Below are 24,947 nucleotides of genomic sequence, written 5' to 3'. Positions count from 1 at the left end.
TGGTCTGATAGGTATCTTAATGAGGAACGAACATAGGCTAAACAATTTTCCATTCGATCAATGCATCCTACCTCTCAGCTAAACATTTTACTTCTAACATGGTTTATTGCAACAATTTCTTCATTTTGTTCTAATCTTAACTTTGCAAACATCATTCTAATTCCTACATGGTCTCTTACAACCTGACTACTTCATTAAAAAACCGAGGTCTTATGGAAAACAACTAGGAACATAGCAAACTGTGGTGAGGGACTATCGTCTTGCTTTGTGTCATGAGGGCGTTATCTAGCAGAAGGCCACAGTTCAGTTGGTAAGCGTTCAGTGACATTTCTCGAATTCTAAACTCTGTAGCTTGCTCATCAACAAATCATTTCTAGGAACAACGGCTGGCCTGTGTTAGTCGTAAGACGACCCATCTCTTACAACCGGGGGTGAGGGACATTTTAAAAACTCTCGTCCGGGGCAGCTGATACAAAACCGAGGGCGTTCTGGGAAGAAGGGGATGTTTCGGTCACTTTTACTGTCTGGGTATTGAGACAATTCGGGACGGGGAAGGTCGCGTTATCTGAGGCATTTTTGTTTATCATAGAAGCCACTGACATGTAGTTCCCTTATTACGGGTCAGATTAGGGAACCTCAGTCGTCTTACCTGTCCTTTCCTTTTTGGCCAATTCTAGGTTTCATCAATATTTAGTAGAAAGGAGAGGTAGTGACACGGCATCAAGGTGATTTTTATTTAAGACAAATTTTCGCAAATACTTGCGGTAGCTGGAGCCAATTGGGTGGTGCACCAGGGGTGGCGGTTTTGCCAATTAGGTGCTAGTCGTTCAGGAGAGTGAGAGGGTGGAGGAGAGGGAGAGAGAGAGAGAGAGAGAGAGAGAGAGAGAGAGAGAGAGAGAGAGAGAGAGAGAGAGAGAGAGAGAGAGAGAGAGAGAGAGAGAGAGAGAGAGAGAGAGAGATGTGCAACAATAGGCTAAATAGTACACGTGCGACATAGGGAGTGGTCGTGTATTAAGATAGGCTATTCAGCGCATTACACAACATGAGACATTACGGGTCTGTGTTAGAATTTTGAAAGCATGCAGTTTGGGACGGACGAGCATTAGGCCGGGTACAGGGGACATGCATTGAGTAAAAAGGCACCGTTGTGTCGCACTTCTCGCACTCTCGGTCCTTTGACCAGTTAAGTCAACGCTTCAGTCACTCAAAAACATTCTCTCATAGTTTCAGACATACGTGACATGTGCCCATTCACGCAACACGGATTAGGGGTGATCGTGTTTCATCATATCATACAACTTATTGGCTCTTTTGTTACAAGAGCAGTTTGTGGGCGTGTTTAGGTGCCACCTTGCAGCGTTAGTCCACTTCATGTTTCAGACATGGCGAGGCTTCAGATCTTCACCATACCTCAGTCGTGATTCCAATGTAACCTGTAGAGGGAGGAAAAGAGGGGAAAGGAGGGGGACAACATTCGAGCATATCAAATGCATGGGCACGAAAGTCCTTTACTTACCACATACTCGTCTTATCTCCTCGGGATAGAATCCCTGGGGTCTTGGTTTCTGAAGCCAGGGGGGGGGGGGCAGTGTGTCCTTATAGGCCGTGTGTAGGGAAACGTTAAAAAAATCAGAGGCACTTAGTGCGAGGTATCTAGTTGGTAGATGTATCTAGCTGTCGGGGTCCTTAAATCTTTTTCAATGCTGTGATGTTCTAAGGCATATCAGCTCTTCGGCCAACTCTGTTCCCTAGTACCTTTGAGTGCCGTACCTTTATAACATTCTATCATTTACACCGCTTCACTTTACCCGTCCTCAGAAGTCGAGGTCCTTCTCCATGCGTTAGTTCCTGAGCCAGTCGCATACTTGGAGGCAGAGTATCGTGTCTTAGATTCGATCCTCCATCTGGGGCTGAGCAACCATCTTCTAATAACCTTAAAAAAAGAGAGAACAAAGCAGGGTGCACAAAAAACTCTCCCGCTGATCCCACATTTTAAAAAAAATGCAATACCTGTTCATAGTTTGGAAAACCTTTATTTGCACAATCGTTCAGCATGTAGATATGAGAGTGTAATCGTATTTGGCCGGACACGGCGATGGCTGAAGCACGTACAGTAAGGGGGGTATTTTGCAGCATTGAAAACATTAAAAAGGGTTTATTTAGTCATTTGCAGGAAACTAAAAAGGTCTATCGATAGGTGAAGGATCAAGGAGCATTCATTTCATAATTGGAAGCACAGTCAGGCTAGTTGTAATCAAATTTCCTATATGGCGAGGTTATGTATCGGCTACAATAATATCGTAATAAATCGTACATTGAAAACAACATTTTTCACGGGGTCCTTTTACATGTTCGTCGAGTGAACCCTCCCTCGTTTTCGTCAAGTGTACAAAGGATCATATATATATCTCAGAACATCGAGTCTTTTTAGCTAAAAACACCACGAGGTGTTCGTAAGTTCTCATTGATACCGGCGCCATTTTGGGCGGGGCCGGGTTAGTCCGGAAGTAGCATCAGGGAAAAAAAATGTTTCCTACAACCGGCGGTTGGACCAGAGTCCCTTTCGGCAGTTCAAAAATTCATGCTAACAGAAGGGGTGGCTACGTCGTGGTTATTTCGTTAGCGACCAAGGCAGTTGTTCCTCACCGGAAGCCGGCAGGGGCCGAGGGCTCCTGGGACTTTTGTAGAATCTTCAAGGCTGTGGGGATGCTGTCGGAGGTGGGGGCTCGTGCCCCGGTGGGCAAGCGTCCGGGTTACACTGCTGGTCAGAGTTACTTTAGTGGCCTAGACCCGCCTTCCAGGGGGCCCAGACGCCATTTTGAGGCCCAGCAGCAGCCGCCCTTCGTCGAGTCTGCAAGAGTGGAAGAGGCCCTTTGGGGTGAAAGAAATGGAACACGGTGCCGTAGGAGCAGGACCTTCGGCTAGGGTGCAGCTGTGGTGCCCCCACCTGGGGGGGCGAGGGAGACTCGTTCGCGCCGTCTCCCTCTCCCAGTGCACCCCACGCCGCCCCTTCTCACGGGCATACATGATGGCCACTCCACATCCCGTGCTCCACAAGTACTCTTGAGGGCCATCGTATGTCTTGTGCTGCGCAAGTATGGCCGCCGTTGCATGTCCGGTGCTGCGCAAGTATGGGCACCGCTGCATGTTCGGTGCTGCGCAAGTATGGGCACCGCTGTTGTATGTTCGGTGCTGCGCAAGTATGGGCACCGCTGCATGTTCGGTGCTGCGCAAGTATGGGCGCCGCCCGGCTGGAGGATTTCGGTGCCGGGCCGGGGGCTGGGAAACCTCCTATCCGAGGAGGTGGGAGAGGCCCGTCCGCGTCGCCTCTCCCTCCCAGCCCACCCTGTACCAATTTCAGCAGAGGCATTTGTGATGGCCGGACCGGGGCTGGGAAACCTCCTATCCGAGGAGGTGGGAGAGGCTCGTTCGCGTCGCCTCTCCCTCCCAGCCCACCCCACGAAGAAGAGAATGGGACAGCCATTTCATGCCGGGCCCGTGGTGCCTCCTGGACATCCCACTGGCGATTCGATCGATGGTTGTCAGCAGGCCCCGCCCCACACGTGCTGTGTGTTTCACCTTCCGGATGGGCGTGACCGGTGACCTGCGGCATTTCGGGAACTTCCGGAGTGGGGGTAGGTATTTTGTTTGGACAGGCATGTCTGGGTAATGGGGGGTTGTCTATGCTGGCCTGTAATTGCTCCCTTTTTTTTACAGAGTGGGGGGGGCAGCAGAGAGTAATCAGTCCCATTGCACTCGAAGTTTGAGCTCATTAATGGAATGTATACTAATCTGTCCGAGACTACTCTGTGTATTGTTTCTGTAGGTTATCCGAAAAGGGTGGCTTTTTGTGTTAGGGAACAGTAGCGGTAGTACGGGGTTCGTCACCGGGTAACGTAGAGCTAGACTGGGTTTCTCGTCTTAGCGTTGTTCGATCTATGAGGACTCGAACATGTCGCTGAAATCGGTCTGGCGAAATCTGTGCCATCGGGCATAATCAAACGTGGTGGTTCTATCTGGCCTGTCCGTGTCAGTCTGATTCATCTTTGTCTCGCGCCTTTTCCCTTTCTGCCGGCCTGTTATTCCTGTCGGCCCTCTGCTCCTACCCTCGTTCAGTAGAGTCGGGCATTGGGCTTTCCAGTGTCCGGAAAATTTACAAAAAGCACATTGGTTTTGCCCTAAGTCTGGTCGTCCTGTGCGTAGTGTCGGGGGATTACTTTCGGGTCGTTGTGTCTTGGGGTTGTCCTGTCGATATATTCCTTTACCTACTCTGACTTCGTCTCTTTTCTTTCGTTGCATTGCTTCTTTGCGCCACATACCGAGACTGTCGAGCATAATAGGCGTTGTCTTATTACTACAAAGGGCTATTTCTAACGTTTCTATTTTATCAAGATCGAAGGATCCTATCAGTGGCCACTGTTTCTCTTGATTTTCTTTGGTACACTTGTGCCACAGCTTACTATAGGCTATGGTAACTAATCCATATTTTGTGAACATGTCTTTATTAGGGGTGCCTTCCAGCGGAGCTAGATGGTCCACCTCTAATAAACGGTCCGGGCTGAACCAACTACCAATCAGTGGGGAGAAGACAGACATGACAGCTCACAACGAGGACAAAAAGTCAGCACTGCCTATCTTAACACTGCGTGCAAAGACTAGACAGAATATTTCTATTCTACGTTGTTTGCAGGCAGTGAATACCTCATGAACCAATATCAAATAGTCAATAAACAACCAGTGGGGAGAATAAGTAGGCCCGCAAAAGGTCTGCGTCCTCTACCCTTTCACTATCTGCAAAGAGGAACCTGTTCTTTCCTGTTTGTAGACAGAGAATCTCCAGAAAACAATCCGCGAACAGTAGTTCGGGGAAAAAAACAATTAATCAGTGTGGGAGAGGGAGATCTCCCGAAAACAATCCGTGAACAAATAACCAATCAGTGGGGGAGAAAGATAGACACGCTGGCTGCGTTACCTATCCTTCACTGTTTGCAAAGAGAAAGAGCCTGTTGTTTCTCCGTTTGCAGACAGTGAATCTCCAAATAAGTCAACAAAGAGTAATACTAGTATTTTCCGAACCATTAAACAATCATTTCGCAATTCGTCGTGTTTGCACGACCTTACCCGGACCGTATGGACAGTTTCTTATCTTCCGAATCCAGCGCCCGATCGTCCTCTTTTCCTCGTATTCCTCGCGGCACTCCTGATGGTTCCCAGTCAGGACCGTAGATCACTCGAGAGAGGTCTGTTCGGAACCAGTGAAGTTCGGATGATCGGCTGCCAGACGAGGGTCTATTGGGCAAGAGCTCTCCCGATCGTTGCAGTCGTTCACTCTGTCGTCAGGACCTCTCCCACTGGATCTACGTGTCGCTGATGGGCCCCACGCTTGGGACGCCAATTGTAAAAACAGGGTCAGGGACAATCAATATTTGCCCGGCGGTATCGCCTCTTTAACCCACAAAATCTTAATCAATGAAGAGGCAGGCGCTGGAGACTGGAAGGCAGGAAACAAGGTTTATTCTCTCCGGAGGAGAGCACATCAGTTCGGACAGCCAGTATCGTCACGAGGTGCTCTAACCGCATCTCTGAGGCTTGGCCTCTTATACACAGTTTATGAATTTTATTGCAGGTAACACATTCTTGTAATGCTTTGAAGTATGAAAGGACATCCTCGGAATCTCCCCTTCAGGCCCGTTCCCACACGCATTTACAGTTGAAGTCCCTACCCCGGTCACAATAGGTGATGATTATCGCGCAGCTGGACATTCCGCCGATTCACGGAATGTGTGGGGTTGATCGGATATCATAGGGTGGGGGCTTTGATCAATTCGAGGGTCCCTTAATTGGGGGAAGCTTCCTACTGTACGGGGGGGGGGCAATAAACAGTATCCGCAGAGCTAGGTGGCGACCTGGGAACGAGGAAGACAAACGGGCACACAGGAAAGGGGGTTTGTATCAAAGGGCCTGGGACCATGAAAGGAATGAAGGGAGGTGTCGCGCTGGGAACAGGATGGGGTTCTGAGGCAGAGCTGCGCTGAAGAGGGGTTTATGACCCAAGGCATGCGAGAGCGGGGGGGGGGGGGTTTGTGAGGGCGAAGGGCTGTGCTGGGGGCCAGCGGCGTGCAGAGGGTGGTTCTGATCGAGGCACCTAAAATGGCGGGTGCGCACGACAAAAAGTGTGGCATCAGGGGAAAAGGCAAGATGGCGCAGATAATGTTTACCAAACCGTACTAATTTTCCACAAGGTGATATGTGCTCTTGTGGTATATAAATAAATAATACCGGATCTATTTTTGAATGAATAAATGAATAACAGGTAGCTCAATAAATAAGAGTTAAGATTCGAGGTAGTAGGAGTTTTGCAGGTTTATTACAGCATAAAGGACAGGAACAGGACAACCTGCATAGGAATAGGATGGCAGGGCCCAGCAGCTGCTGGGGCTGGATCTGGGATGAGCGCGCCAGGAAGGATAACTTTTTAATAACAGTACATGAGCATATATACATAACGCAAACACATAGCATTACATCGCAATAGGCGTAGCAGTGGGAGGAGCAATAGGCGTGACGCGTAGCAGTCGCGAAAGATAAGGGTGAAAGTAGGTGTAACAGAGGCGTATACATAGACATGTGATGCAGACGTAACAGAATATGTCATGAATGGGGTGGAAACCATGGAGGGGGCTACCTAAGGAGCCGGGACCTCTGACCTGATGGTGCGCGCAAACTGGCAATGACGTGTTACGAGGAGAAGCTGGGGGCTTCGAACTCTGTGCTAGGAGCAGAGACTGAAGTCTGGAGAGTCAGGGCGACATGTACCTAAGCAGTATCTAGTATCTGATGTTTAGAGAACATGTTGATAGAATCCAAATGTTATTGGGATAAAGGCGAACAGACTCTAAGACTGGAGCATGCATTATTCTACATGTAGTGCGTGATGAAGAATATTAAATGATCATTAATACAGTATTTCTCTAACGTGGAGACGTGAAGGCTAGACAATGACGGAAACTATTGATGCGATTCAGTAGCTTTAGGAATGCAGAGAAGGAGGGCTGGACTGATAGCTAGAATCATAACATACTCTTGGCAGACTCAGAGGCAGAGCCAAGCTGAGCCGGGCACTGCGAGGCAGGAAGTAAGTGAAGGGTCGAGGATACAGGTGGGGGCTGTATCGCTCCTCAGCGAGGGCTCAGGAGACAAGAGCTGAATCTGATGTCCAGGCCCTTCTGAGGCCTAGAAACGGGGACTTTACAATGGAATAACGTGCACACTGAGAAACGTGGCAACGTAACTTTACATAGGCCTGATATTCGTAGTATTCACGAGAACTGGAAACTGACATACTAAAGGTGGACACAACTATAATTGCGTCTTTAATCGAACATGGGGAATAACATATGCATATTAATCATGCACAGATAACATATGATGGATGACACGTAGGGACACAGAACATTGCAAAATTTACTTTTCCACATTCCCTCCTTGTCACTACGTTTCCTTCAGGAAACATCAATATTCATGATACCATCTATCATTTCATACAGTATCATTTGCTCGTCACGAATTTTCTGGGAACGTGTTTTAGAACGGGGCTTGGGACTAGGAATACATGATGTAGCACAAATGCCGCAAATCGCAGGGCCACATTGTATACAGAGGCAGCAGCTAAATATGATCGCTACTGCAATACCTAGAAAGGACAAGACTTTCCATCCCCAAGCGGAAATTATATTCCAGAACCAACCGGACCATGTCCAGGTGCCTGGATTTTGGTGTAACAGATGGGCAATTTTATGGAGTCTGGTTATAGCTGAATAAACAGACGGCGCGTTATTTGGAATGAAAATGCAGCAACTAGATCCGATGACTCTACAGGCCCCGCCCCTATCGGCCAATATGACGTCAAGGACGAGACGATTCTGTAAAACGACAAATCTCATAGCAGATTGCTCTTCGGTTAAGTTACCTAGAGCAGAGGCAGTCTCATTGACTACTACTTCAAGGGTTCTTGTTAACCTACGGATTAGCTTACTATTCTGGATAGGTCCTATAAAGAAAAAGAAACCTCTGTTGAAATCTGTATACTGTTCTAGGGCAGTTTCAGTATAATCGACAATGGGGGACTCCCTTCTATGTCTAATGTGTACTAGATGTGTATTTCTATGATAATCAGGTGGGGCTAGGAAAACTGGTGGCAGTAGGAAGGCAATGTAACAGGTTCCCTCCCAATCGAGGGGCAGACGAATATATGCAGTTTGACCACAAATAAAATAAGAATGACGTGAAGCTTTGAAAATAGATTTCCCACTGTCACTATACTTGACAATAGTAGTACAATCACTATGTCCTACGTGTGTAGAACCATTATTTCGGACACATAATTCGCCTTTGACTGGTAGTACTGAAATAGCAGGTAAATCTGGAGTGGAATCAGACTGAACATTCAGGACCATGAAATTCGAAGAATAATTACCTAAATTATACACTTCATTTTCTAGATCTAACCCGGTTCTGTGGGGGAGACCTTGCTTGTCTGGAAAACATGTACTGTTAAGAAAAGACATATCTGTTGAGGATGACGTTAACGTGGACCATGCTCCACACGAACCATTATGTGAAAATGGATAAGGAAAGAGTGGCAGAACTCCCTTCGGTGTCTGGAAAGGGGGGAGTCGACCACATACCCAACAATTAGTGGCATTGCTGGTCTGGTGTGAATAATGTAGCATGCGGATGAAAGAATTATTTCGCATAGCGAGGCGGTAAGAGAGTTCATGAGGAGGCAGATCACTAAACGTGTGTTCTACTGTAACATTAGAAGACGTATTTACATGAGAAACTGGAAAATACAGGTAAAACGCATAACTGGTGCAGGAAATCATAATACTGAGAAATAATATGAAACATAGAAAAACGATACATCGGATTGAGTTTTGACTAACTCTCTCACTATGGGGGTCTATTTTATACATGTCAGAAACAGTCTAACCGTTTCACCTAGGGGAGGACTTAGACAATCAAACTGGCTGACTTATTTTACTAGACCGGAGTTTGAGTTTATACTCCTGTTGCGGAGTTTTCTCTAACTGGGAAGGGTTCGTAGCAATGTCTTTTGCGGGACAGTCCTTAAAAATAATACTTTGGCAGTCCTTTGAATCCTGGGAAATGTTCTTTGAGACTGGTTTCAGTCCATAAAACTTCTTTATATGTGAAAGGTGCACCCAGCCTTTGCGTCCCTCCAACTTCACGGCTGTACGGGTGGCGAGGAGGACCTGTCGGGGCTCCTTCCAGCGAGGCTCCAGCGGACTTGAGCGGTCAAAATTCCGGACAAGGACCATGGATCCTGGAACGATTTCATGCGGTGCCACCTCGGTGTTGGCTGGAAATGCGGCGGCAACCTGTGAACGACAAGAGTTGAGGGCAGACATCAAGGAAGCTAGGTAATCTGTCAGCATATTACTTGAAACATCGGTAATACTTCGGGGTCTGGGTGTACCCCACATGTTAGGGGGGCGGCCGAAAACGACCTCATACGGGGACAGACCTGATCTGGAATGTGCGACCATGCGCATATAGAACAAAGCGACTGGCAGAGCTACTAGCCAGTCCACACCTTTCTCTTTACATACTTTGGCGATGCGGATTTTCAGGGTCTGGTTATGTCTCTCTACGAGACCTGCTGCTTCAGGATGGCGTACACAATGGAACTTCCACTGGTACCCTAACAAAAGGGAAACATGCTTCATGAGTTCAGATGAGAATGGCTGGCCGTTGTCAGAATATACGACTCTAGGGAGTCCATAACGGGGGAAGAACTCACGAACCAACTGCTTGGCAGTGGTCGCGGCTGTGTAATCTGGAACTGGATATGCTTCTGTCCATCTGGACAAAGCGCATACAACTACAAGGACATACTTGAAACCTCGACATCGCTCCATCTGAATATAATCCATCTGGAGGACTTCAAAAGGGTGGTCAGGGGGTTGGAATCCACCTTGTTCCACCGGGACACTTTTACCTGGATTAAACTGACAACATATCATACAGGTACGGACTTTCTGCTTGGCGGCAGCTCGTAAATGCTTGTTGAACCAAATGTTCTGGATACTGTCTAACATAGCTTTTTCTCCTAAATGTGCTGGACTATGTGCGGTATTAATAATGACTTGAACCATAGAGTCGGGGAGAAACCAAGTGGCTCTTCCTTTCGTTAACCATCCTTGATCTGTCTGGACCCCTCCTTGTTCGGACCATTTCTTGATTTCTTCGGGAGTAGCATGTAACTGGATATCTATGACATCTTGAGTAGGGTCCTTAACTGTCATACATGTAGTCGGATCTGGAGTGTGTGTCATGTTAACTGGAATGTCTGGAGTCTGTGCTGTAAGCTTGGCTGTGCGATCTGCTAGATCGTTACCCTGGGAAATAATGTCAGTAACTTTCGTGTGTGCTTTGCATTTCATGATAGCAATGGATGTCGGTAAATGTATTGCATCTAACAGAGCTTGAATAAGGAGACCATGCTGAATCTTGGTTCCATGAGAAGTCATGAAACCTCTCTCCTGCCATAGCACTCCAAAGTCGTGTACGACTCCAAATGCGTAGCGCGAATCTGTGTAAACATTAACTTTCAGGTTCTTGGCGTGTATGCAGGCTTGAGTCAGAGCAACTAGCTCTGCTGCTTGAGCGGACAGGGTGTCAATACGGTGTGTCTCAATAACTTCAGTATCAGTAGTCACTGCATATGCGGCGACTAGTTCTCCTGTATTTGTTCTCATACATGAACCATCCACATAAAGTGTTAGGTCAGGATCTGGTAACGGAATATCTGTCAGATCTTGTCTTGGCTTTGTCGTAATATTAACTACTTCCACACAGTCGTGTGTGTCCGGACTTAAAGTAACTGATGGTAACAGTGTAGCAGGGTTCAGGATGTTGCAGCGTCTGATTTCTATGTGTGGCTGAAACAGTGTCAATTCATAACCTGTTAAACGTGCAATTGTCAAGTGCTGAGTTTGTGTTCGGTTTAAAAGAACTTCCACAGAGTGTGGAACTTGTACTGTCAGGGAGTGTCCTAATACTATGGAATCACTTTGTCTGATAGCTAGTGCTGTGGCTGCAACTGACTTGAGGCACGCAGGCAGAGCCTGGGCTACAGGATCTAATGTGCTCGAAAAATAAGCACAAGGCTTGTATTGTCCTGCTTGATCTTGTGTGAGAACAGATAATGCTGTACCTTCACGTTCTGTGACGAAAAGTGTAAAAGGCTTACTGTAGTTCGGTGTAGCTAGAACTGGAGCTTGACATAGGGCTTTCTTTAACTCATTGAAACTGAGTGTATGTTCAGATGACCAGGGGAGAACAGTCGATACGGCTGCCTCCTGTGTCGTTAACTGTATCAGTGGTTTGGCTAGAAATGCATACTGAGGAATCCATTGTCGGCAATAAGAAGTAAGGCCGATAAAAGCACGTACCTCCTTCTGGGTCTTGGGCTGAGGAAGACTCGCTATTAACTGGATACGGTCTGGTGTCAACTGCCTACCCCTCTTGGACAGTAAGTGTCCTAAGTAGACCACTTGCTGGACACAGAATTGAAGCTTCGAAGGGGACACCTTGTGTCCCATCTCGGCTAGGAAATACAGAACTGTGAGTGATGCTCGCTCGCAAGCACGTTCAGAACGGGCCGTGATCAGGAGGTCATCGACATACTGGAGCAGGGCAGTGTCAGTTGGCATGTGAATGTTGTCTAGTTGTCTCTTAAGTGCTTGACTGTAAATACTAGGACTTTCTGTGAAACCTTGAGGAGCTCGTGTGAACATATAGCTCCTTCCATTTAAACAAAATCCGAAAAGGAACTGGCTGTCTGGATGAATGGGGATACTGAAAAATGCATTCTTGAGGTCGATTACAGTAAAGAACGTGGCTTCGGAATCAATGGCTGTTAATAGGGAAGAGATATCTGGAACAACTGGGTACTGAGGAATAATACATTTATTAAGTTCTCGTAGGTCAATCACTAATCGATATACTGGGGGTGCATTTGGATCAGTACGTTTCATGACTGGAATGATCGGAGAATTGCATACATTGGAGTCAGTTTCTACAACTACTCCTTGAGCCATGAGCTCGTCAATAATTTTGGATAGGGCTGCTACAGCCTCAGGTGGCAATCTGTACTGTCTGATTCGTGGTAACACTACACCTGGCTTGAGAGTCACACGATGGGGTGTGATTTGCATATAACCAACATCAGTTGGACCTTGCGCCCATAGATGCTGCGGGACATTGGACAATCTTGGATCAAAATCTCGTAATACATAGTGACCCTTGAAGTCACGTAGGAACAATCGTATTCCCTCTGGGGAACAGCATATAACTGCACCTAACTCTTTCAGTGTTTTAATACCTAATAGATTTTCTGGACATGACTTAGTAAGTAACAGATCAGTAGTGCGGGACAATGGACCTACTTCTAGAGTAACTGGCTTTGATATTTCATTTACAATGGGTTTTCCTGAAAATCCAAGGGAAACATTTCTTGAGCCTGAGAGCGGAGCCCCTGGAACTTCGGCGTGACTTATAGTGGTCCTACTTGCCCCTGTATCAATCAGAAACTTTCTATCTTTCCCTAGTACTTGACTGTGAACATAGGGACCTTCTTGATCTACAGGTATCTCGATGAGAGGCAAGCCTACCTCCCTCTCTAGGCTGTTTCATGAATATGGCTGATACTCTGGATACTCAGACTGTGCATACTGGTACATCTGCTGTGTAACGTGCTGTGTTGCAGCGATGGGCTGCGGTGCTGTAACTGTCTGTGGTGCATTCTGTGACTGAGGAATCTGTGAGACTTGTTCTTGTCTAGGCGGACGTGGTCTTTCTTTAGTCTTACCGGTAGCTATGTTGTGTTTCAGAACTGCACACTCGTTTATAAAATGACCTGGCTGTTTACAATAATTGCAGTTTCCTTTAACGGGAGCTGCAGGATGACTGGCTTGATTTGGACCCCTCTTCTGACTGTCTTGAGGAACAGATTGTGCAACTAGTACTTTCATTTTCGTGTCTTTCATACGCTTTCTCTCGTGTTCTTGTTCTTCCCTGATTCTATTCTGGTGGTATTGGAGCATCTGTAACATCTGGGACGGGGTATTAGCTTGCCAGGTACTTTCGACTTTCAAAACTCGATTTTTAATTTGTGGGCTTGAATTCTCGACTAATTTAGTAACAAAAAGATGAGGGTATGACTCACTACTTGTCTTGAGGCCACTGTTGATGCTAAAACATTTCTCGAATCTGGAATAATAATCACTAATATCTTCGTCTTGTTTCTGTTTACAGGCTGAGATTGCATCCCAGTCTTCCTTTCTCGTTGTTAACAATCTGGGTAAAACTTGAATCAATAATTCAGGTAATTCTTTACATTTCGCTCCAAGACCGGTACCTGGTACTCGTGCCTTGTCTTCAGCTTCTAGAACTGCCCAATCGATCTTTTTCTCTCCCACCTCCCAATCTTTTTCCTTGAGCTTTTCATACACCCCTGCGGGCAGCAGAACCTTTAACATTTTAATTATATCTGGATACGTGTATTCTCCCATACGGAGCATGTCTTTTAATTCTCGATGGAACCCTGCTGGATCTTTATCATGACAGGGGATTAATTTTTTCATCTCTAGGAGTTCCATCTTTGTAATCGGAGTGTAAACAAACACTCGTTCTAGTTCGCCACCCGTTCCTCTAACTGGGTGGACTTCTCGTAACGGATTCTGTCTGTCCATGTAAAATGGTTTACTTTCTGGGGGTGAGGCATGAACAAAATGCGGGTTCAAAAACGTTCTATATTTGTGGCGCTGTTCTAGAATGACACTAATTAAATCGGTACCTAAACCTTTCCATTTATACTGGAGTAACTCATTCAGGACATCGTGTAACGGACCTGGATCAGAATGTTGACCCTCATACAATGTAATGAGGTGCTGGATCATATACATACCCGCCAGTCGTTGCTCGGCTGGGGGCATTTTCAGAAACATTTGTGCCACTATTTCGTCTGGAAAAGTGGTAGAATCAGTAATCCATCGGACTGCTGATCGGACTAGTTCTTGTTCATGCATGGTACTTAACTCGCTATAACCGATTCGTGATTTCAGAATGTGATCGGTAGCTTGAAATACTTGTTCTAGAGAACCTTGTTCTGGTGCTGGATGATGAAAAATTGACTTGTGTTCTAGGCGTAAATGGCGATCTGGAAATCTAGATTTTCCTACATACGCTATTCTGTCGGGATTCTCGTCCTCTACCTCTTCTGTAGAAGAGTCATTTTCTTTCTCGCTTACTTGTGCTGCTTTACGTTGATCGTGTAACCTTATTATTTCTTTACGGATTTTCTTGTACATACTTTCCATAGCACTGATGGTCCTGTGCTTACCCTCGGCTATATTATCACTCCACTTTGTCAGGGTTCTCATTTCGGCTTGATCTTTGGTCGGATAATCTTGTTCTCGTATTAGACAATTAATCAAAAACTTTAATAACATGAGCTGGACTTCAGCTTTTCTTTGGCACATGACATCACTAATACTTTCTGGATCATTCCCTGTACGGATGAAACGATATATTCTGTCTAGATCTTCTTTCATATCTGGTAGGGTGACTAGATACTCGGTCACCTTTCTTACGCGTAATGAATATAAAACCATACTATCCTCGCCTGGGACTGGATCATAGCCACATTCGGTAAGGGCTTTTCTTATTTCTGCAACAGACTGATACCTGGGCGTACGCTGTGACGCTTGTGCATGTAATTCGGCTGACGTTAAACGCTTGTGTGGCGGCGGGGTTTGAGGAGGACCTCCTCCTGCGGCCCCTAAACTAGAATTGTCGACTGATCCTCTTCGTACTAGTGTGGCAGGAAATTGAAATGCGGGCTGAACTGGTATGGCGGGCTGGACCGGGGGTACCGTAACAGGTACTCCGGTGTCTGGAGGAGCGGGAAGTGCCCGATTTACAGGGACTGGCGGAGCGCGAACAGGATTTGCATATTCTGGGACTGTGTCGTCCAAATAGGACGAAATGAAAATATCAGCTGCGGTCTGTTTGTGACGTAGCTTGGTCGGAACTAATGGTGGCGGGAAATTACTGGATGCCTCTGGGGTCGCTTTTGGCAAGTCCTCGGCAAGAAGAGGATACATACCCTTAATAAGGGCATGCCTCTGTCTGTCTGACTGTTCGGTTTTAACTCGTTCACCAATCTCGATTAATTCCTTTTCTTGTGCTCGTTCTAAGGATTCTCTACTTAATTCTGACTTTCTGATTTCTTTTTCGGTTCTTTTATGAGATTCTTTGCGCCATAACTCGATGGCATCTTTCTGTGACTGTCTGGCTTTCTTTTTCCATAATGCTTCTTCTACTCGCATGATGCACTCGGCATCCCATGTGCCTGATACAGGCCATCTATACTTTTCCTCTAACTGTTTGGTATACTCGACCCATAAGTCTAGATACAATATGGCGCTTATGCCATGCTTCTGATACATAAAATGACCTGGACTGTCCCTAGGCGGGACAGGAACTGCTGCTTCCAGCAGACCTTTTCTAGTTCTCAACTGACGCAGTTTTGAAAAGAGCGGCATGACTGAACTATAATCTGGACACAATACGATACACAATAAACACGATAACTACTTCACACTCATTCCACGACATCAAGATACATGAAGAACATTCAGAATAACAGTTCGAACAGAATACTACCTGGAATACGGAAAACAGAATACATGAATTTTCTCGAGAACAGAACTGACTAGAACAGAAACTAGATGCACTGCTGAAACAGTACGAAACTTACCGGTCTCATACAGAGACACGTCAGGACCCGTATCCACCGGAGTGGACACTTCGTTTGTGGGACTGTGTACCACCAACCCACGGACCAGAGTCAATTAAATTGACCCTGTCTAGATACTACCCCAGTAACGGTACTCACCGGGCAGCAAGAACGGAAGGCCTCGGACTGGACTGGACTGCTTCGACGCCGGACGGACGAACTTCGGACTTCTGTTACAGGTGGGCCTCCGGATACCTCGGACCTTGGACTCTCGGCTTGGGCTCTGGTCGGGACTCGCCGCGTTCCTCCACCGTCTCGTCTGGATGCTGGACCGCCTCCTCCGTCTCCTCCGTGGGCCTGAGGGATACTTGAAGCAGAAATATCTGCACGTGCACGGTATGGTTCCGTCACGGCTGCAGAGGGTCAGGGGGCCGGCGTGGCTTCACCGACGAGTGGGGAAAGGGCAAGTTCCTGTTCGGGCGCCATTATGTGGTATATAAATAAATAATACCGGATCTATTTTTGAATGAATAAATGAATAACAGGTAGCTCAATAAATAAGAGTTAAGATTCGAGGTAGTAGGAGTTTTGCAGGTTTATTACAGCATAAAGGACAGGAACAGGACAACCTGCATAGGAATAGGATGGCAGGGCCCAGCAGCTGCTGGGGCTGGATCTGGGATGAGCGCGCCAGGAAGGATAACTTTTTAATAACAGTACATGAGCATATATACATAACGCAAACACATAGCATTACATCGCAATAGGCGTAGCAGTGGGAGGAGCAATAGGCGTGACGCGTAGCAGTCGCGAAAGATAAGGGTGAAAGTAGGTGTAACAGAGGCGTATACATAGACATGTGATGCAGACGTAACAGAATATGTCATGAATGGGGTGGAAACCATGGAGGGGGCTACCTAAGGAGCCGGGACCTCTGACCTGATGGTGCGCGCTAACTGGCAATGACGTGTTACGAGGAGAAGCTGGGGGCTTCGAACTCTGTGCTAGGAGCAGAGACTGAAGTCTAGAGAGTCAGGGCGACATGTACCTAAGCAGTATCTAGTATCTGATGTTTAGAGAACATATTGATAGAATCCAAATGTTATTGGGATAAAGGCGAACAGACTCTAAGACTGGAGCATGCATTATTCTACATGTAGTGCGTGATGAAGAATATTAAATGATCATTAATACAGTATTTCTCTAACGTGGAGACGTGAAGGCTAGACAATGACGGAAACTATTGATGCGATTCAGTAGCTTTAGGAATGCAGAGAAGGAGGGCTGGACTGATAGCTAGAATCATAACATACTCTTGGCAGACTCAGAGGCAGAGCCAAGCTGAGCCGGGCACTGCGAGGCAGGAAGTAAGTGAAGGGTCGAGGATACAGGTGGGGGCTGTATCGCTCCTCAGCGAGGGCTCAGGAGACAGGAGCTGAATCTGATGTCCAGGCCCTTCTGAGGCCTAGAAACGGGGACTTTACAATGGAATAACGTGCACACTGAGAAACGTGGCAACGTAACTTTACATAGGCCTGATATTCGTAGTATTCACGAGAACTGGAAACTGACATACTAAAGGTGGACACAACTATAATTGCGTCTTTAATCGAACATGGGGAATAACATATGCATATTAATCATGCACAGATAACATATGATGGATGACACGTAGGGACACAGAACATGGCAAAATTTACTTTTCCACACTCTCTTTGTGCAGACAATTAGGGTCATCTGCCAAAGTGTTGTCCTCTCAAGGGGTCACAGATGAGGACCTACTTCCCAACTCAGGAAAAATGTTGAGACTTTTCTTCCATCCACGGGCCCATGAATCAGCAAGGAAGTTGAGGGTTTCTAATAATAGCAGGTTGGGCAACTCTTGAAACGTGTCACTTAAAGAGAGTAAGCCTCACACATCTCAGGGATCTCCATCCCTGATGCAGAACCCTGCCATGTTGAGTGGGGGGCATGACATCCATGCAGCTCATGAGATTATGACCTGTCTGCATCCTCTGTCAGAATGTTACAGTGCTCCTCCTTTTGTACATTTCTATGCTCTTGTCCTGCACATAGGGTTGGTAAATTCCTCAAGGTAGGTACTGGATAGACATGTTGGTTCGTTTTATGCTGGTACCTCGAGGGCCTTGTTTGCCTGCAGTGACAAATGCAATTTGAAAGGTCAGGGACGCTTTTGGGCACCCCTTAGGTACCAAGCTAAATCAGCTTTCACAGTGCCAAAGTTAATCAGATCATTCTCCAGGTGACACTCAGCCGGAAGATTATCTGCTACTCCCAGCATAACACTTCTGACATTGTCCCCAACCTACAAGTTAATCCATGCCATGGGATGATCTATTGGCTTCCCAGCTGCAGGTCTTCTCTGACTTATCACACCATGAAGGTCGTTTTCATCAGCCACAGATTGGCTTTCTAACACTGTCCAACTCTTCACCTTTGACTTGAATTTCAACCCACCCCGCCTATCCATAAGCACTGATTTTATGAAAGGACGTTCTGTGGTACCTGAGAGGCATTTTATGTGTCTGCTTTCCATTAGCCAGACTCACCAGTTCCAGTTCTTCCACATGGGGGGTAGGACACTGGCTATCTGGACACGCATAGAGCTCAAATGTGTATAGGCTCACTTCCAGTGTGTCCACAATGGTGGCAGGTTTTCGCAGGATTCAATGTGGGCTTGGTTTTTATGCCCGCTGTCCTGTCTGAAAGTCAGCCCACTACCTCCTAGCTTACCCTGTCATATTAAACTGGTGCAGCTTCAAAATTGCATTCTGCAGGGGCTTCCCCGTGGGACCAGAAAACTTGTTTCACTCTATGCATCCTTCTAATGTGTGCATATAATGGTAGATGGTACACATTTCTTCCTCAACTCGAAGATGATTCGTAAAATGTATGTTCCCTTAAAATTCCCTCACTTCTGTTAATTTAATGAATGTGCTCCATTCTAATGTTCGATTTATGGATCTCCAGTCTCTTAGCAGTCTTTTCCGAGTGATCTGTGTAGTGGAGAAAGGAGTCTGAAACCCAAATTGAGTTAATCTGCTTTTCCATTTGTAGAGGTGTAGTTTTTGGTGTTAGTACTAAATTGTTCTAAGAAGAGAACCTTCCATGTCCGGTGACAGAATGAAAACCTCCTACACACTGTAATGAGATTACCTTTTTCTACCTGCTGAAAAAGCAATATATTGTATCATTACCTGTTTCATTTAGTAGCTGTTCTAAAAAAATATTTATTACGTTTATATAATTTGTGACTCAGGTATACTTGTCTTACTTATGTCCCAAAATGACTATGTGTTAGACCTGTCTTCCTTAGCATGGTCCCCCCAACTGTTTGCCTGCTTACCTCCACTTTTTGCTGTACCTTTTTGTTGGCCTTAGAACTCTGAGCACTTTACCACTGCTGATCAGTGCTAAAGTGTATGCACTTCTCCCCTAAATTGCTCCCCTAAACATTGGCGTGTACCTGATTGCCATATTTAGTATACTTACAAGTCCCTTGTAAAGTGGTATACCATATCCCCAGGGCCTTTAATCTAAATGCTTCTAGTGGGCCAGGAGCACTGGTTGTGCCACCCACAAGTAGCCCTCTCAAACATGTTGCAGGCCTGCCATTGCAAGGCCTGTGTGTGCAGTTTACTGCCAATTCAACTTGGCATTTGAAATCACTTGCCAATCCTTAAACTCCCCTTTACTTACACAAAGGTCACCCCTAAGGTAGGCCCTAGGTAGCCCTAAGGGCTGGGTGTTGTGTAACTAAAAGGTAGGACATGTACTTTTAAGTTTGAAATGTTCTGGTAGTGACAAACAGCTACATTCGTTTTTCACTACTGTGAGGCCTACTCTTCTCACAGCTAGCATTGGGAATATTTTAAAACACTTTAAAGTTGTAATTCCTGATTACAAAGGAATAGCTACATAATTTTACATATCTTTAGAATAGTAAAGGGAAATCCTCTTTACTGGTAAAGTTGGATTTAACATTACTATTTAGAAGTACTTCTTATAGCATGCGGACATTTCTCAGCTCTTAACTTAGCCTTGTGTGACTCCAGCCTGTCCAATACATCTTTGGGGTGGGTGACAGCTATACTCTGTGCATTACCTCTAGACAGCCACAAACACAGTAAGGATGGGTGTGACAGAGGGCTCAGCTGCATTTATTTGCATTCTGATAGCCTTCCTGGGAAGGAATGGAGAGAGGGAGCTGACACTTACATCTGAATAGGCTGTGTCCTATCCCCACAAAAAAAGACTCCCTCCCACAGATAGCCTGCCATAAAGTGCTGGGATGAAAGGAGACCTGTCCACTTCGAAGAGCTGCTTTGAAGTCACCACCCACTTCAAATGCACATTTGGGTATAAGTACTGGGACTCTCATCCTACCAAGACAGTACACTACTAGACCTATGAAGAACTGCGCTACAAGGATTTCCACTCCGCTTGACTGACTGTTCTAAGGAACTGCTTCACTGCTGTGCGGATCTGCCAGGCTGCCTGCTGATCTCTGCCCTGCTGAGGACAAGGACTGGACCCATCTCGGTTGAATTGAAAGTGACTCCAAGGGTGTGCTGGCTTGCCTCCTGTTTGTTTTCTGAAGTCTCAGGGCCATGAAAGACTTCATGCAATTCTGCTGGTGCTGCTGGTCTCTCCATCTGTGACTCATATCCTTACCTGAGCGACCCCCTCCAGTCCTGGGCTTCAGAACTGTGTTTTTGCAGCTTCTCCTGCATTGACATCAATGCCAGCTGCTTTGCTCCAATCGGAACCGACACATCTCCCTTCAACACCGACGCAGCAGATGCTCGACAACCACAACTCTACAGCCGGTGCAGCTCAAAGACGATGGAAACTGCTGCTCAATGATGACACAGTGCCTGCATCGATCAGGTGTTCATATGACAAAGCTTTCATCGATGGTGCGGACTGGGGCCGATGCTCGCCTCCATCCATGGGATCGATGACGATGCAGTGGCTCCTTGATTCACCTCGAGCTCTCAGCGTTGACGCTTTGCTACATGCAAACGTACATTGTCAGCGGGACCTGTCTGAGTCCTGTACCCAGCATGTCTTCCATTATGGTTGACCTGAACTTTGGACATTTACCCCGGTCTAGCGCAACTTCAAGGAACCTTTTGACACTGTTGACTTCTAAACACTATTTATGGTTAGTTATTTAAAAATTAATTACCCCGGTTCTACTAATTGGATTTTTGTCGTTTTGGTCTTGATGTTCTCATAAAAATATTCTCTATTTTTCTGAAACTGTGTGGAGTCTTTTTGTGGTGTCTACATTGTGTTACTGTTTGTGTGTGTTGCACAAATACTTTACATATTGCGTCTTTGGATAAGCCTGCCTTCTCTGTGCCAAGCTACCAGAGGATGAGCACCGGTTATCTTTTAGTGAGTATCTAGTTTACTCTGACTAGGATTGTAGTCCTTACTTGGACAAAGTGCATATCTCTGCCAACTAGAGACCCATTTTCTAACACCCTGGAAATAATTGGTGAGGGATCAGGGTGCTTAGATCACTGATATATTATAGGGAAACTACAGCTGAAGGGTGGTTGTCTAGAGAGGTTTTAGGAAACATGTGATGGAGGCGTTGAAAATCTATGTCAACAGTTGAATGTGGAATGCTGATTATGCTGATCAAAGATGGTGTGGGATGTTGATCAAATATTGGACCGGTCTTTATCAGATTAATATAAAAGATAGAAATGAAGCAGTTCTAGTAGCAGTTCCCTAACCTAGACAATATAGTTGCTATCTGAACAAATAAGAAGCTAGGAATAGTTATGGCCTGCAGCTGGAGTACGTCACAATGGAGGGAAAATCTTCTTCTACAAGAAGCATGAGATATGCACGTCTAAAGTATTAGACCTCACAAAAGATATTTTATCTTATGCCGAGTTGTTGCCTAGTGCATCCAGACCCAGAGACATCTGATCACCACCTACATCCTATTTACTGACAAGGCCCCAGGAGTCTTTGGAAAACACGTCAGGAAGCCTGACTTCGTGGAGCACCCAGTTGCGGGGAGACAGGGGAGTGGGAGAGTGACCCCTTACACAGACCCATATGTAAGAGATTTTGAGTCAGCCATGTTCACTGCTATACACATGAGTATATATTACTGCTGGGACTATTTAACTACTACACTTTAGAATGTGTCGAGATGGGTAACGACTTGATGGATAAAGGTGTACTCTCTGATGTTTATACAATAACTGACACTGTCGTATGTAACGTATTATAGTGCAATAATTGTTATGCAGCGTTAAAATATATGCATGAGCTGAATGTGCCAATGTTGTTAATGGTGAATCCTCTTTTGTTGTTTGTATTTATAGTTTCACAAACTCTAGAACAGAGAAGTTCAAGACTAACTGATTCATTTTACGCGGCCGGCCCGATGCGGTTGTAGGCGGATTGCTGTGTATGTAGATGCTGCTCACGAAGAGATACATTTGACCACTCATTATGCTGCCAGCCGCGTTATGGATGTAGGCACCAAGCTGTGTATAACATTGTGTGCAACTAATAAAGGTTTTTGAAACTTAAAAAAAAAAGATATTTTATCACAAGAAGGAACACTGCTACTCACTAGGTTAGCACATCAGATACATAGCAAGGCAATATAACTGGTTTGAAGTGTGGGCCACAGGTTAATTCGAAGGGAGAGCTAAAGTCTTTATTAAAGATACAAGTCTTCAGAAGTTGATTCATTAGAGTTTCAAAGTCTCTCAAAACATTCTCAGATAAGATTATGTCTCACCGTGTTTTTCCAGAGATGGGAGTTCTCCTCTTTTAGTGCCTTTCTTAAATCAGTATGGTCATCTCTGACCCTGGCATGCCCGCAGGTGCCCCTACCACTGGGTGAACTGCCACAATTATTTAATTGAGCTGTTAGGTAAAATAGGATAAAAATAGATCTTCCTCTTGCCTCGAGAAGCCATACTGAATCCCATCTTCGCGCTCCATAGCAGGTCCTCACCTCTCCAGAGGTAGTATAATTTATTGTACAATCATATAAATGTTTTTCATGGAAAATAAATGAATGTTGATACCAGCACGATCAGCTACTTAAATTATACAAACTACAGCAGGTAACCCAGTTGTTGAGACAAGGCAAATCACTGTAATATTTTCAGAAATCAACTTGCTAATATCATTGAAAATAATTACCATTGTATACATGCAGGTACACCCGCAGCTGGATTTATTATTGTCTGATTTAATAGATATATGATTTAATAAAAGTCGCATGATTTTTTGCTGGCTTGTGGTGGCCCATAATTTGACTTCTGAAGAAAGAAAATGTATGTAATTTGAGATTTGAGATTTTATGAACTTCTGAAAGCGTCGTTCTCTATTTGTTCATCAACACCTGCTGATGCTTTTGAGTACTACAGTATTCTATTCTATTATTCTATTATAGGATGTACAGAGCACATGGCGACCCCGAGGCATCTTAGTGCAAAGAGAGAGAGGAAGCTCAGAGACCGGAGATCGAGGAAGATCAGTTATCTAGATATCAAAGCTAAAAGATCCAGGTTTTAATGGCTTTGTGAATGCACAGCTCATTGTCCAAACACCTAATGACCAGGGGGCGAGAGTGCTAAACCTTGGCAACATAGTACCGAAAGGAGCGTCCTCCTTTCCTGGCTCTTTTAGCTGCAGGAACTGTGACCAAATGTAGGTTGGAAGAGTGGCGGGCCCTAGGGGCATACAGAGTAACAAGCTGTTGAAGAATGGTAGGGCCTTTCCCATGAAGGACTCTATTAGCAACACACAGGGACTTACATTCAGTTCTTTGAGCAACAGGGAGCCAGTGTAGATCTCTTAACCACCTCCAGACCTATTGGAGCATGAGAATACCCATAAGCATAGGTGCAGCTACATTTTGTACCACTTGGTGTTTCTGAATGGCAGTGTTTGAGGAAACCCAGGTATAAGGAGTTACTGTAGTCCAGGCGAGAAAGAATTAATGCCTGGACTACCATCCCCCTCTACCATGCCGAGGAGCATCTTTCACATATTAACACAGTTGGAGATTTTATGAACTTCTGAAAGCGTCGTTCTCTATTTGTTCATCAACACCTGCTGATGCTTTTGAGTACTACAGTATTCTATTCTATTATAGGATGTACAGAGCACATGGTGACCCCGAGGCATCTCAGTGCTAAGAGAGAGAGGAAGCTCAGAGACCGGAGATCGAGGAAGATCAGTCATCTAGAAATCAAAGCTAAAAGATCCAGGTTTTAATGGCTTTGTGAATGCACAGCTCATTGTCCAAACACCTAATGGCCAGGGGGAGAGAGTGCTAAACCTTGGCAACATAGTACCGAAAGGAGCGTCCTCCTTTCCTGGCTCTTTTAGCTGCAGGAACTGTGACCAAATGTAGGTTGGATGAGTACCGGGCCCTAGGGGCATAAAGACTAACAAGCTGTTGAAGAATGGTAGGGCCTTTCCCATGAAGGACTCTATTAGCAACACACAGGGACTTACTACATTCAGTTCTTTGAGCAATAGGGAGCCAGTGTAGATCTCTTAACCACCCACAGACCAATTGGGGCATGAGAATACCCAGAAGCATAGGTGCAGCTACATTTTGTACCACTTGGTGTTTCTGAATGGCAGTTTTTATGGAAACCCAGGTATAAGGAGTTACCGTAGTCCAGGCGAGAACGAATTAATGCCTGGACTACCATCCACCTCTACCATGCCGAGTAGCATCTTTCACATATTAATACAGTTGGAGATTTTATGAACTTCTGAAAACGTACTCTATTTGTTCATAAAACCTTTATAAATATGTACAGTAGATTCACATTTAAGTATACTGCAAAGTGGATAATTTAGGGACATAGTAAAATGTAACAGGCAAGGAAATTCATGCAGTTTTATTTTTTAAATGAGGGGTAAGAAAAAAATTAAATAAACCTAACAAGCGTTCAGCAATCTATTGCCTCCTGGATGTTTTCATTTCTCTCGCAGACACGACAAACGCCTCAGATAAGTGACACCACATTAATCTATGCCAAGGTGTGCTGGCACATCAATGCTCCTAGAAGTGCGTTAATCAAGCAAAAATACC

The sequence above is a fragment of the Lissotriton helveticus genome, chromosome 8 (assembly GCF_964261635.1).
Source record: "Lissotriton helveticus chromosome 8, aLisHel1.1, whole genome shotgun sequence".
Classification (NCBI taxonomy): domain Eukaryota; kingdom Metazoa; phylum Chordata; class Amphibia; order Caudata; family Salamandridae; genus Lissotriton; species Lissotriton helveticus.
The sequence above is the reverse complement of the archived record's forward strand: the minus strand, read 5'-3'. Positions refer to the sequence as shown.